This window comes from Muntiacus reevesi, chromosome 3, assembly GCF_963930625.1.
Source record: "Muntiacus reevesi chromosome 3, mMunRee1.1, whole genome shotgun sequence".
NCBI lineage: Eukaryota > Metazoa > Chordata > Mammalia > Artiodactyla > Cervidae > Muntiacus > Muntiacus reevesi.
Genome location: NC_089251.1, coordinates 150304779 through 150317274, shown reverse-complemented (window position 1 = coordinate 150317274; position 12496 = coordinate 150304779).

The following is a 12496-nucleotide window of genomic DNA, read 5'->3' as shown; positions in this document are numbered from 1 at the left end:
CCATCCCTGCTTCCTGATGCTTCCTGATACTTTGGCCACCTGATGTGAAGAACTGACTCATTTGAAAAGACTCTGATTCTGGGAAAGGTTGAAGGCCGGAGCAGAAGGGCATGATAGAGGATGAATTGGTTGGATGGCATCACTGACTCGATGACATGAGTTTGAGTAAGCTCCAGGAGTTGGTGATGGACAGAAAAGCCTGGCATGGTGCAGTCCATGGGGTCACAAAGAGTTGGACATGACTGAGCAACTGAACTGAACTGCTTCCTGAGGAGCAAAGGGCTTGTAGCCCAAAAAGGCATCCCAACTTTTAAGACTTGCCCATGAAAGATGAGCCTCCAAGACCCCTGACTTTGAAGTCCAACAGGGTTCATGTCCATGAGGCCCAAAAGGCTGCAACAATCTGAGAAATGGCCCTGAACTCACTTGTCATGGAACCCAGCCCAGAAACAGCCACTTGAAAAGTACCCAGACTTCACGGGAAAGATCTCCGATTGCTAATCTTAGAGCATTCACCAGAGAGTTGGGACATGCTGGAATACTCTCCAGGGATGGAGGGTGGTGGGTGCCCTTTTCACACTCCTCCTCTGCCTTGCTAAACCCAGTGGGTGACTTTTTTTCTCACCCCTCAGCAGGTGTCATCTCTACTCTCCAACTGGGGAGCATCATCTTCACCAAAACTTTAACCTTGCTAAACCTAGTGATGTCATCTTTTGTTTTCCACCCTAGATCTTTTCTCTTCTTACTAGGTGCCATCTTTGTGCCTTCTCTCTCTCTGTTGTGCTCCGGAGTGTCAGTATCTCCCAGAGGGGAGCTTGTATATGCATCTGGTACCTGGCTTTAGTCGCCGATGCCCATGGGATGCCCTTTGGAACATCACTTGGCTTTGGAGGCCCAGGAGCTTGCATTCCCAGGTCCCAGAGGGCTGTAACAGTCAGAGACAGCTTTTACCATCCGAGGGCACTGCAAAGGCAGCCAGCTTAAACATATTTATGATCTTTCTGAAAAGGGGGCCTATTTGCTCGTGCAGGAGCTCTGGCCTGAGCAGCAGGCTTCTGGTCTGGTACACTTCTAGGTCATACTCTTGAGGAAGGGAGCTGGTGGGCACAGTTCTGTGCTCTCCCCCCGTCTCACTCCAGTTTGCTGGTTATCTTCCAGAAAGCAGCTTATATACTTGTCTGGTGCCCTAATTTTTGCAGCTGCCGCCAGGGAACACCTCTGCATTGCCCGGCTTGGGCAGCCAGGGTGGCTTACACTCATGGGTCCTACAGAACTCCAACCAGGAGAAGCTGTTCTTAAACAGCTACACTTAGAGCACAGGAAGAGGTAACGGATGCAGCTCAGTCTTCCTGTGAAAGGGGCCTAAACGCTTACCATCATTGACAGCAAGCCCTGGGGGTGTGGGGGGGCTGTGGCAAAGCTTCTCGTTAAAGACACACCAAGGGCTGATTGGAAACCCTTCCGGAGACTGCAGAGGGCAGGCACTGCCTCCGTGCTCTCCCCCTGCACGCTCCAAACTCCCAGGATATCTTGGAGAAGAGCCCTTAGGCATATACAGCTCCCCCAGTCGTTATCTCTGGTGCCTTGGTTTTCTGTGGCTGCCGTGGGGAGCACCCCTTAATTACCTGGCTCTGGGAGCCACAGGGACTCACATTCCTGGGTTCCACGGAACTGTAACAATTGAAAGGATAATTCTTGGCGACTGCCACTGCAGGGCACGGCACAGACAGAAGACTGAATCACACCCCCGGTCTTTCTGCAAAGCAGAAAGCTCCGCTTGTCCTGGAGTTTTGGCCAGGATTCAGGTATAGCATGTGTTTAGAACCATGTGGAGGTGCTCTCAAGGAATATAGGCAAGAGGACACCATCTATGCTCTTTTCCTCTGCCTCACTCCCAGAAAAGAAGCTAATACACTCCTCTGGAGCCTTGATATTTGCAACTGTTGCCCAGGGGTCACCTCCAGATCACAGTTCCAGAGGACTGTATATATCTGCATGCTTCAAAAGTTGCTGCCTAAAGGTCTGGCTTCCAAATCTGCCTGAATCTAGGTGCTGACTGACACATGCCCCTTTGGAACAAGGATGGTTCTTGACACACACTCAACTACTGGGAACGACTAAAAATAAAATAGGCTGTGTGGACAGTCACAAAGGATGAAGAGACAATGAAAAGTTGGGGATGGGCTGAACAATAAGGTTCATCTCTACACAAGGCCACTCCTTCAAAGCTGAGAGGGGTGTTTATTTTATCCACTATATAGAAACCAACAAAAAGACTCAAGTAAAATGAAAGAATTGAGGAATATGTCCCAAATGAAGAAACAAGATAAAACCTAAGAAACAGAGATAAGCAATTTAGTTGATAATCAGTTCAATAATGGTCATAAAAATGTGCTTAGATCCCAGGGGGGGGCGAGCGGGGCCGGGGGGCTGGTGGCGCGCGGCTGTCACCTCCGCGCGCGCGCACGCGTCCCTTCCCTCTGGCCCTGGCGGCAGGGAGAGGGAAGATGAGGGCACGTGGGTGCTCGCGGGAGCCCTTGCGCTCTTTTCCTTCCCCCTAAAATAAAAAAAAAAAAAAAAAGTGCTTAGAAGAAATATGCATGTGCCTGGAGACTGTCAAACTGAGTGAAGTAAGTCAGAAAAAGAACAGATATCACATATTAATGCATACATGTGGAATCTAGTATCAGTTCAGTTCAGTCGCTCATTGTGTCCGACTCTTTGTGACCCCTGAAACACAGCATGCCTGGCCGCCCTGTCCATCATCAACTCCCAGAGTTTACCCAAACTCATGTCCATTGAGTCGGTGATATCACCCAACCATCTCATCCTCTGTCGTCCCCTTCTCCTCCTGCCGTCAGTCTTTCCCAGCATCAGGGTCTTTTCCAATGAGTCAGCTCTCCGCATCAGGTGGCCAACGTATTGGAGTTTCAGCTTCAGCATCAGTCCTTCCAATGAACACCCAGGACTGATCTCCTTTAGGATGGACTGGTTGGATCTCCTCGCAGTCCAAGGGACTCTCAAGAGTCTTCTCCAACACCACAGTTCAAAAGCATCAATTCTTCAGTGCTCAGCCTTCTTTATAGTCCAACTCTCACATCTATACATGACCAGTGGAAAAACCATAGCCTTGACTAGATGGACCTTTGTTGACAAAGGTCCTGTCTCTGCTTTTTAATATGCTTTCTAGGTTAGTCATAACTTTCTTTCCAAGGAGTAGGCGTCTTTTAATTTCATAGATGACCTTATTTGTAAGGCAGAAAGAGAGACACAGATGTAGAGAACAAACATATGGATACCAAAGGAAGGTAATGAGGGGGCGGGATGAATCAGGAGATTGGGGTTGGCATACATACCCTATTAATACTATGTATAAAATAGATAACTAGTGAGAATCTACTGGATAGCTCAGTAAGCTCTAGTCAATGTTCTGTGGTAACCTAAATAGGAAGGAAACCCAAAACATAGCAGATACATGTATAGCTGATTGATTTTGCTGTACAACAGAAATTAACACAACATTGTATAGCAACTATATTCCAATAAAATAATTTTAAAAAAACAGAAAAATAAATGAAAAATATAAGAAACCACTGAATAGAAATCATAGAACTGAAGAACAAAGTTACTGAACTGAATAATATGCTCAGTTCAGTTTAGTCGCTCAGTCGTGTCTCTTTGCGACCCCATGAATCACAGCACACCAGACCTCCCTGTCCATCACAAACTCCCAGAGTTTACTCAAACTCATGCCCATCGAGTCGATGATGCCATCCAGCCATCTCATCCTCTGTCGTCCCCTTCTCCTCCTGCCCCCAATCCCTCCCAGCATCAGGGTCTTTCCAATGAGTCAACTCTTCGCATGAGGTGGCCAAAGTATTGGAGTTTCAGCTTCAGCATCAGTCCTTCCAATGAACACCCAGGACTGATCTCCTTCAGGACGAACTGGTTGGATTTCCTTGCAGTCCAAGGGACTCTCAAGAGTCTTCTCCAACACCACAGTTCAAAATCATCAATTTTTCAGTGCTCAGCCTTCTTCACAGTCCAACTCTCACATCCATACATGACCACTGGAAAAACCATAGCCTTGACCAGACAGACCTTTGTTGGCAAAGTAATGTCTCTGCTTTTTAATATGCTACTAGGTTGGTCATAACTTTCCTTCCAAGGAGTAAGCGTCTTCTAATTTCATGGCTGCAGTCACCATCTGCAGTGATTTTGGAGCCCAAGAAAATAAAGTCTGACACTGTTTCCACTGTCTCCCCGTCTATTTCCCATGAAGGGATGGGACCAGATGCCATGATCTTAGTTTTCTGAATGTTAAGCTTTAAGCCAACTTTTTCACTCTCCTCTTTCACTTTCATCAAAAGGCTTTTTAGTTCCTCTTCACTTTCTGCCATAAAGGTGGTGTCATCTGCATATCTGAAGTTATTGATATTTCTCCCGGCAATCTTGATTCAGCTTGTGCTTCTTCCAGCCCAGCGTTTCTCATGATGTACTCTGCATATAAGTTAAATAAGCAGGGTGACAATATACAACCTTGACATCCTCCTTTCCCGATTGGAACCAGTCTGTTGTTCCACGTTCAGGTCTAACTGTTGCTTCCTGACCTGCATACAGGTTTCTCAAGAGGCAGGTCAGGTGGGCTGGTATTCCCACCTCCTTCAGAATTTTCCACAGTTTATTGCGATCCACACAGTCAAAGGCTTTGGTGTAGTCAATAAAGCAGAAATAGATGTTTTTCTGGAACTCTCTTGCTTTTTTGATCATCCAGCAGATATTGGCAATTTGATCTCTGGTTCCTCTGCCTTTTCTAAAACCAGCTTGAACATCTGGATGTTCTCGGTTCACGTATTGCTGAAACCTGTGGGCAAGAATCCCTTAGAAGAAATGGAGTAACCACCATAGTCAACAAAAGAGTCTGAAATGCAGTACTTGGATGCAATCTCAAAAATGACAGAATAATCTCTGTTTGTTTCCAAGGCAAACCATTCAATAGCATCGTAATCCAAGCCTATGCCCCAACCAGTAACGCTGAAGAAGCTGAAGTTGAACGGTTCTATGAAGACCTACAAGACCTTTTGGAACTAACACCCAAAAAAGATGTCCTTTTCATTATAGGGGACTGGAATGCAAAAGTAGGAAGTCAAGAAACACCTGGAGTAACAGGCAAATTTGACCTTGGAGTATGGAATGAAGCAGGGCAAAGGCTAATAGAGTTTTGCCAAGAGAATGCACTGGTCATAGCAAACACCCTCTTCCAACAACACAAGAGAAGACTTTACACATAGACATCACCAGATGGTCAACAGTGAAATCAGATTGATTATATTCTTTGCAGCCAAAGATGGAGAAGCTCTATACAGTCAGCAAAAACAAAACCAGGAGCTGACTGTGGCTCAGATCATGAACTCCTTATTGCCAAATTCAGACTTAAACTGAAGAAAGTAGGGATAACCACTAGACCATTCAGGTATGACCTAAATCAAATCCCTTATGAATAATACGCTAGAGGGGTTCAATAGCAGAACAGACGAAGCAGAAGAAAGGATCAGACAACTCAAAGGTTAGGCAGTGGAACTCACTCAATTAGAGCAGCAAAGAGAAAAAGAATGAAAAAAAAAAAAAAAAAAACCATGTAAGGGACTTATGGGACATGAAGCATATTACTATTTACATTAAAGGGGTCCCAGAAAGAGAAGAGAGAGAAAAAAAGACAGGAAACTTATTTTGATAATAGTGGCTGAAAATTTCCCTAAGCTGGGAAAGAAATAGAGATCAGGAAGCAGCAGGAAGTCTGAGTTCCAAAAGAGATGAGCCCAAGAGAGCGATACAGAGTCACATTATAATTAAAATTTCAAAATTTAAAGACAATGAGAGAATCTTAAAAGCAAGAGAAAAATAATTTATTACATATAAGGGAAACCTCCCATAAGATTATGAGCATATTTTTCCACAGAAACCTCACAGACTATAAGATAGTGACACAATATATTCAAAGTGCTAAAAAAAAAAAAAAGTTCTAACCAAGAATATTCTACCTGGAAAAAGTTATTATTCGGAATTGAAGGAGAGATGGAGTTTTCCAAACAAGTAAAAGCTAAAGGAATCCATTACAGTGAATAATAATATAACAATTATCAAAAACAACAGTCAAAATAACTACAATAATTAGTTGTATATAGCTATTAATATATAATTAATAATTGTAACTATAATAACTAATAGCTATTGATTATAAAATTAAAATGATATTAGCTATCATATTGATAGTTTTAATTAATAATTATAATTAATAACATAATACTTAATGATTAACAGTAAAATAAGTATAATAGTAGTTATAATAACTATAATAATAAATAGCTATAGAATTATATCAATTAGAATTACTTATAACAATTAATGACTATAATATAACTATTAATAATTATAATAATTAATTAAGTAAGTATAAGATTTAATATGTGACATCAAAAATATAAAACTTTGGGGATCCAAAATGTAGAACTTCAAAATATGTTTAAAGTGTTATCAACTTATTGACTGTCATAAGTTGTTATATTAAGCCTCATGGTAACCACAGGTTAGAATCCTATAGGAGATATACAAAAGACAGTAAGAAAAGAATCTAAGCATACCACTAAAGGAAGTCATCAAACCACAGAGATAAAGAGAAGAAGAAAGAACAGAAAAAAGTACAAAACAGCTAGCAAATAATAAACAAAATGGCAATAACTACATCTCTATCAACAATTACTTTATATGTAGATGAACTAAATTCTCCAAGAGACAAAGAGTGGTTAAATTGATGTAAAAAACAACAACACAAGACCTACTTAGACTGCCTACAAGACACTCCACCTGTTAAAAACACAGACTGAATGTGAAAACCTGAAAAAAGAGATATACCATGCAATAGAAACCCAAAGAAAGTGGGGTTAGCTATGCTTATATATATCAGACAAAATACTATAGTCTTTAAAACAAAGACTGTAATAAAATAAAAGAAGGGCATAACTTAATGATAAAGGAGGATACACTAGTTATGTAGATATTTATGTTCCCAACAAGCAGTCTTCTAAGCATCTGCCTGCAATGTGGAAGACTCAGATTCAATCCTTGGGTCGGGAAGATCCCCTGGAGAAGGGAATGGCTACCCACTCCAGTATCCTTGCCTGGAGAATTCCATGGACAGAGAAGCCTGGTGGGTTGCAGCTCATAGGGTTTATATAGCAGCCAACCATATATATATATATGCATGTGTATATATAGTATATATATAGCAAATAATAGCAAATATTAAGACCAGAAAAGGAGAAATAGCTATGTAATAATATCAGGGGACTACCATATTCCACTTACATCAGTGGACAGATCATCCAGACAGAAAATCAGTAAGAAAACATAGCCCTTAAATGACATACTTGGTCAAATAAACTTAACAGATACATATAGAACATTCCATCCCAAAGCAGCAGAATACACATTCTTCTCAAGTGCACTTGAAACTCTCTAGGATAGATATGTTAGGCCACAAAACAAGTCTTAATAAATTTAAGAAGACTGAAATCCTATCAAGCATCTTTCCCAACAGTGGTATAAAACTGGAAATTAATTACGAGAAAAAAACTGGAAAACTCCATATGTGTGGAGATAACACACCACTGAACAACCAATGGGTCAAAGAAGAAGTCATAAGAGAAATAATACCTGAGACAAGTGAAAATGGAAATAAAACACACCAAAGTCTATGAAAAAGTGAAAGTATTAGTTGCTCTGATTCTTTGCAGCCCCATGGACTGTAACCCGCCAGGCTCCTCTGTCCATGGACTTCTCCAGGCAAGAAAACTGGAGTGGGTAGCCATTCCTTTCTCCAGGGCATCTTCCCAACCCAGGAATCAAACCTGGAACTCCTGCAATGCAGTCAGGTTTTTTAACATCAGAGCCACCGGGGAAGCCCACCAAAATCTATGGGATATAGCCATAGTGGTTTTAAGAAGAAATTTTTAGCAATAAATGCCTACCTCAAGACATGAGAAAAATCACAAACAACCTAAAACTATACCTTGAGGAATTAGGAAAAGAAATAAGTTAGTAGGAGTAAAGAAATAAAGAACAGAACCGAAATGAGTTAAATAGACTAAAAAGACAATATGAAAGATTAATGAAACTAAGAGGTTGTTCTCGGAAAGATAAACTGACAAAACTTAAGTTAGACCCACCAAGAAAAAAGAAGGATGCAGATGAATATTGAGTTGGCCAAAAAGCTTATGCCAGTTTTTGAAAAGCTGAAACAAACTTTTTGGCCAACCCAGTAAAATCAGAAAAGATGGAAGAAATGTTACTACTGATACCACAGAAATACAAACGATCGCAAGAGACTACTATGAAGAATTATACACCAACAAATTTGACAGCTTATAAGAAATGCATAAATTCCTAGAAATATACAGTCTTTGAGACTGAATTTTGAAGAAATAGAAAATCTGAACATACTAAATAGTAATGAGGGGATTGATTGAACAAGTAATCAGTAATTGAAAACCTCCCAACAAAATAAAGCCCAGGACCAGATGACTTCACTGGTGAATTCTATCACATATTTAAAGAAGAATTGAGCTGCCCTGGTAGCTCAGTGGTAAAGAATGCACCCGCCAATGCAGGAGACATGGGTTTGATCCTTCATCCAGGAAGATCCCACATGCCTCGGAGCAACTACACCCACAACTATTGGGCCTGTGCTCTGAGAGCCTGGGAACTGCAACTGCTGAACGTTCCAGAGCCCTTGCTCTGCAACAGGAGAAGACGCTGCAACGAGGAGCTTGCGCTCCACCGCTGGAAAGTAGCCCCGCGCGCCACAGCCGGCGAAAAGTTCGCACAGCAGCAAAGACCCAGCAGAGCCAAAAATAAATAAAAGAATTAATACTAATCCTTGTCAACTCTCCCAAAAAATAAAAGAGGAAGGCACACTTCCAAAACTCATTTCATGAGGGCAGCATTACGCTGATACCAAAACAAGGACTCCGTAAGAAAACTACAAGTCAAAATCTCTGATGAATAGAGATGTAAAAATTCTTTACAAAATAGTAACAAAGCAGTGCTCAGAAGAAAATTCATAGTACTAAACATTTTTATCAATAAAAATGAAAACCTGAAAACCAGTGAATCAAGTTCCCAAAAAAAGAGTAAAGTAAATCAAAAGAAAATACAAAGGGAATAGTAAAGATAAAAGCAGAAAATGTGACAGAAAATTTTAAAAACAGAGTTAAATAAATTAAAATATTGTTTAAAAAAATTAACAGGAAGAATGGTGCTGGAGGAATCAAACTTCCTGACTTCAGACTATAAAGTTAGTCATCAAGACAGTGTGGTACTGGCACAAAAACAGAAATATAGACCAATGGAACAAGATAGAAAGCCCAGAGATAAATCCAGATACCTATGGGCACCTTATCTTTGATAAAGGAGGCAAGAAATATACAATGGGGCAAAGACAGCCTCTTCAATAAGAGTACTGGGAAAACTGGACAGTGATGTGTGAAAAAAATGAAATTAAAACACTTCCTAACACTATCCACAAAGATAAACTCAAACTGGATTAAAACCTAAATGTAAGACCAGAAACTATAAAACTCTCAGAGGAAAACATAGGCAGAACACTCAATGACATAAATCAAAGCAAGATCCTCTATGACCCACCTCCCAGAGTAATGGAAATAAAAACAAAAGTAAACAAGTGGGACCTGATTAAACTTAAAAGCTTTTGCACAGCAAAGGACACTAAGCAAGGTGAAAAGACAGCCCTCAAAATAGGAGAAAATAATAGCAAATGGAACAACTGGAAAAGGATTAATTTCCAAGATATAGAAGCAGCTCATACAACTCAATACCAGAAAAACAAACAACAGGGGGAAAAGTGGGGAAAAGACCTAAACGGACGTGTCTCCAAAGCAGACAGACAGATGGCCAACGAACACATGAAAAGATGCTCAACATCGTTCATTATTAGAGAAATGCAAATCCAAACTACAATGAGATATCAGTTCACACCAGTCAGAACGGCCAACATCAAAAAGTCTACAAAGAATGCTGGAGAGGGTGTGGCGAAAAGGGAACCCTCTTGCAATGTTGGTGGGAATGTAAATCAGTATAACCACTATGAAGAACAGTATAGAGGTTACTTAAAAAACTAGGAATAAAACCACCATCTGAAAAAAACAAACAAACAAAAAACCACCATCTGACCCAACAATCCCACTACTGGACATATACCCTGAGAAAAACCATAATTTGAAAAGACACATGACTCCAATGTTCATTACAGCACTATTTACCATCGCTAGGACAAGGAAGCAACCTAGACATCCATCAACAGATGAATGGATAAAGAAGTGTGATACATATACAGTGGAATATTAGCCATAAAAAGGAACACAAATATCACATATTAACACGTATTTATGGAATCTAGAAGGATGGTACCGATGAACCTATTTGTAGAGCAGCGATGGAGATGCAGATAAACAGACTTATGGACATGGAGGGTGGTAGGTGGGGCAGTAAGAAGAGGATAGGATGAATGGAGAGAGCAGTACAGAAATATGCACACTAACGTAGGTACAACAGATAGCCAGTGGGAATTTGCTGTGGCTCAAGGACCTCAGATCAGGGCCCCGTGACAACCTGGAGGGGTGGGGTGGGGTGGGAGGGGCGGTGAGGTGACCTAACTATACCTATGGCTGATCCATGCTGGTGTATGGCAGAAACCAACACAATATTGTAATCAGTCTTTAATTAAAATAAATTAAGAAAAAAATAATAAAACAGACAAGTCACTAGTTAATTTGATCATTAAAAAGGGAGGAGGCATAAATGGCAAAAAATGGCAAGGTGGAAATAACCACTGAGACAGAGGAAAGCTCCTGTTTCTTCAGTGAAGCCCCTGAAACAAAAGTCATAAGAGACTACTTGGCACATATTTCTGCAAATGTGAAAACTTAGATAAAAGGGGTAGTTTCCCAAGGAAGTATAGATGACCAAAATTGATCCATCTAGTTATAGAAAGCTTAAGCAGACTAATTTCTGTAGAAGAAATAGAGAGAGCTATGAAGAAACTGTCTAACATGAACACAGAATTCTACCAAACCTTCAAAGACTGGTACCCAAATGCTTCATCATTATTCCAGGGCATTAAAAGGAAGGGAAAATACTTTCTTTTTTAAGGCAAGTATAACAGTGATATCTAAACCCAATAAAGATGGTACCCTCCTTAAAAAAACCCTACAGGGCAATATTACTCATGAATAGTCAGGCAAGACACTAAAATATCAGTGAACAGGCGCCTACCCTGATGCTGGGAAAGACTGAAGGCAGAAGGAGAAGGGGACGACAGAGGATGAGATGGTTGCGTGGCACCACTGACTCAATGGACATGAGTTTGAGCAAGCTCTGGGAGATGGTGAAGAACAGAGGAGCCTGGCGTGGGGTCGCAAAGAGTCAGGACATGACTGAGTGAGAGAACAATTACCACCACCACCACCAAGTGGGATGTATTCCAGGAATGCAAGTAACGTTCAATATTAGGATGTCTGTTTATATCATATAACATTAAAAACCTAAGGGGAAAAAATACTAAAAAATCTATGGAAAAAGTCATAAAGATTTCCATAGATGCTGAAAAAGCCTATGATTAAAATCAACATCCACTGAAGATAAAAATACTCAAGAAAATAGGAATTCAGAGTTTTTAACAAGAATAAATATATATAAAAATATAGATTTCATTTCACTTATCTACAAATAAAATATATAATATGTATTCATAAAATATATATATTATAAAATGTATAATATAAAATTATATATATGTTGATCCTTGAACAACATAAGTTTGAACTGTACAGGTCCATATATATGCAATTTTTTTAAATAAAGCACCTGCATTTTCATTTTATAAATCTTTAAATGTGGGAAAAGTTATGTTCAGTTAGAGACTGCAGTAAATGAAATTTAAAAATCTAGGATTTGAATCCTGATTCTATCCAAATGGTTTTACCTTCCTGTCATCTATCAAGTCCTTTGTTTTTGAGGCAGAGATGGCAACACATAGATTTTCTTTTTTGTATTTATTTTTTAAAATTATTTTAAATTGAAGCATAATTGCTTTACAATATTTGCTGGTTTCTGCCAGACATCAAACACATGGATTTTCTAATGCAGTGGGATGAGAGTTGGAGGAACAGTCAGCTGCACACATAAATTATATACACACATAATCTTATTCCCGGAGCCAAGGCAGGGATGTGCACTATCTCCATTACTACTCAACACTGTTCTAACAGAAGTATTAAACAGTGGAATTAGAAAAATCAGAGCTGTAAGAATGGGTAGGTAAAGAAAAAGTAAAGTTATCTCTTCTTGCAGATATGACAGCACACCTGGAAAACTCCAGGGAATAAATGATAATGCTAACTCAAACAGTGAAAGGATTAAT